The 3,703-nt window shown below is 30.3% G+C and overlaps 1 protein-coding gene across 1 annotated transcript in view; it reads right to left on the minus strand.

Annotated features, from left to right (window-relative positions):
• The window catches only part of LOC108904924 (metabotropic glutamate receptor 4-like), a 311,527-nt gene that overhangs the window by 287,311 nt on the left and 20,513 nt on the right, over window positions 1–3,703 (minus strand). The gene's annotated exons all lie outside the window — the stretch shown is intronic.

Genomic DNA, 3,703 nt, shown 5'->3' on the forward strand with positions numbered 1-3,703 from the left:
CGGTTTGGACCGACGGACGCCCGAGACGCCGGGCGTCGGGACGCCCGCTTGCGGCCTTCGGTAGTGTGCGATCGGGGGTCGCTCGGCCTTGATCGGCTGGCAGGTACAAAGGAGTCGGAACATGAGATTGGTGTAAGATAAATTTATAAACATAAGGTAATTAATTCATTTCGCTCGATCATAATTAACATATATCCGGCACATGATTATTTATAATAATTAATATAAAGATACACAGATAGCAGAATAATATTTTATGAATTGAAAATAGTTATTTATTCTTAATAATTTCATAGCTACCCACATTACGCCGGAATATATACGGGTATGCGTTCACAATTATTTTTAGATAATTGAGTATCAAAGTAACTATCTAGCTCACCTTCATGAAAATGTAAAATTTCTTCAAAAAAACTGCATAGAATGTTTCAATAATTGTTTGACTAGAAAGGTATAATATATACCGATCTACAAACAAGGAAAATCGTTAAAAGGGCTATTAAAGTGCTGGACAAATAAGTAATGCACAAAATGTAGAGGAGGCCGAGGAGGTGTTACAAGTATTTATGTACCAAAGTCTGTGTACCCTGTGACGTTGACATCATTGTTTTTTTATTAGTCGGCCATTTCAATCATTACAGATTTAGTGTTCCTGAGACAGAAAATTTGCAACGTTTTTCGCTTATAATATACAAGAGCAAGACATATTTCCATCTCAAAAACGGGTTAAGGTTTATAAAGAATGTACTCTTACATTTAAGAAGTGTTTGGAGGTTTTAATAATTAAATATTTTTCTATAATTGACAAAGCCCCAGAGGTATATTTTATATTACATGCTTAATTTTAACACATCGTTTTCATTATTAGTATACTTTAGAACTACAACAGAAAACTGCAAGGTTCAAATAAGAAACGAAAATATATGAACCTAACAACATCTAAAAAATAACTGAGAAACAGGCAACGCCCAAACATAACTGTAGTCAAGTGAAAATACATTGGGATCAATTACAATAGGTTAAGTTGATTATCCCTCCATAATCGGTTCAAAAATTGGGAACAAAATTATATCGGACTTAAATAAATCTATATGGCTCTGTACATCGCGTGTATGGTAAACATAGTTATATGTGTAGTGACAGTATATACACATACAAACTCTGAAACCGAAACGATAACATTTCTATATGTTCTTTGTCTTTGTTCTATTAAAAATATGTAATGGAACAATATTTATTAGCTAACAATAACCATCTGTCAATTACCGCCAAGACTCCCGCAGTGAGGAATTAAAAAGTCTTCAAATAAGGGAATTGAAAATGTAATTTTCTATCATAATTCATCATATATAATTATAAAGTTAATATTTAGTTATTTTTATACCCCTTCCCTACAACTAATATTAATAACTGCTAGTTGGCAGAATGTATCAAATTTATACAAAAACAAAATCTTGCAACTTATACGTAGGGCGAGGGATGATACTTTTAAGCGATTATCAATATAATAGCGCACAAACATTTGAAAATACAGCTGAATATATTCGTGTCTGTTAGCCCTATGCACCTATGTTCAGTTTATTTTTATTTATTTAAATTTGTTATTTATATAATGCTGGCCAAAATAAAAAATATGATTGAATATATATTTCACGATGGATTTTACAGTACACCCAGTACAGTTTTAAGTGAATATCAGAACAATAAAATAAGCTAACCAGCCGAAAAGATAGGTACTGAGATATATTCATCTCGTTTATTTGTTACTTTCTCTAATAACGGGACTAATATTTTACATACACGATCATATAATAAAAGATATATCAATATGAGAAAAATAAAGTTAATTCATTTACGCTGTACATTTAGACAACCCTAGCAGAGTTTCCTCTATAATCAAATCTTAAGATAAACACTTGGTATCAAAATTACTTCGAATACAAATAAAACTATATGTTTTTATATATCACATGTAATATCATAGTTTTTAAAGCAAATAACATTTTAGACAAGGCCAGCACTTTCATATAATTTCTCCTTACGACAAAATTTCCATCGTAGATGTTAATACTTCAGGCGTCTCTTTATTAAAAAATGTAATGGAATATATGTTATCCGATAAGTAACACAGTCACTGCATTGAAAAAACTAATTTGAAACTATAAATATAATACCTAATTAAATATATTTTTCTATCGAGAGATAATGACTATAACGTTTTAAGTATACCGAATCCCCCCTCAGAAAAATGCTATTTTACTAAAAATCAGATTGAGACGTAAAAATATATAGGCATAATAGTGTTCAATACTACCTGGTAATAATTAAACGAGATGTACTCGCATATCTGGGATACAAATTTTGGTAGAAATATGAGAATAATAGCGAAATGACTTATTATCAGTGGAAATAGACACCATTTTAATATACCAATCTGTATACATTTAAGATAGATACGCAAGTACATTATTTCAAAACGTATTGATAACATTTTATGGAATCATCTAGATGTGACTAATTAACAATCACGGTCAACAAAGGCTTCTTAAAGGTAAAGACACCAGCACTTTTACTGTCAACACATGTATACCTAATATTTGTTATATGCTGTGCTACTATCGCTATATTACTGTAATAGAAACGATTATACCATCAAAGTGTTCCCAAAATTTGTATTTACCTTTAAACATACATTAAATGCAAATGGTTTTCGGAATCTCTAGTTTAATAAATATCATATATACATAGCATTTGCCAATATAGGCATACTCTCACATATAATTAGAAATGAATAATAATAATCAGCTACTTTGTGTTATAGTCTGGTATTCGATAAGATACCTACAATGTCCTAAAATTCTGAATTTTAAATAGTAAAAATTTATAATAGGGAATATAGAGATGGCTATTGTTTAATCTATAATACCATAAAAATCGATGTGGAATTATTTTACCTGAGTACCTCTCAAGAAAAATACGATGACTAAATACATTATATTTTTAAAATGTCTATTTAAGTACACGCATTTAATAACATCTGTCAATAGCATAATAAATATAACAATATGTTAAGGGAGTCAAGAAAATAGACGTTACTTTATATTTTTTAGTAGGTACTCAGTTTTTCCGTCATTACGTATACTTTTCATTATTCTGACTACAATATTATTTACTTCTATAGTAAAATTTTCTATAATAATATACCCAAAATGTGGTTATTGCTGCTACAAATAACAATTTAGTTGCATCCTTTGTTTTCTAATCAAACTTGTATCAGCTTGTTTCAGGGTACATCTAGGCGGTCTTGTAGAAAATGGGTAGTAACGGTGAGGACTATCCACCCTCTTTGAATTTTCAAGCGGTCCACCTGCTAGGGGCTATCATATTTAACTATTATATCTAATACTTACGTTAATTTTAATTTAAAGCCCCGAGACTATCGTCAAAAAGCAATTCTTGTTAGTTACTTGTTCATTTTGTGAAGTAAAAAGTAGGCTTTAGCATTTTACGTCTTAATTCTCAGTGCTTTAGTATATAAATATAATTGTATTATTTTTTATTCTTCAACGATTGCCACTTTTGTAATGTATACACAAATTACTGGTTAAAAAGATGAAGGCACAAATGATGCTGAGCGCACTGCAATGGCACACATGCATGTTTTTACATTTCAAATCTAATCTCCAGCTGTAATCCATATTAT

The sequence above is a fragment of the Anoplophora glabripennis genome, unplaced genomic scaffold, assembly GCF_000390285.2.
Source record: "Anoplophora glabripennis isolate ALB-LARVAE unplaced genomic scaffold, Agla_2.0 scaffold194, whole genome shotgun sequence".
Lineage (NCBI taxonomy): Eukaryota > Metazoa > Arthropoda > Insecta > Coleoptera > Cerambycidae > Anoplophora > Anoplophora glabripennis.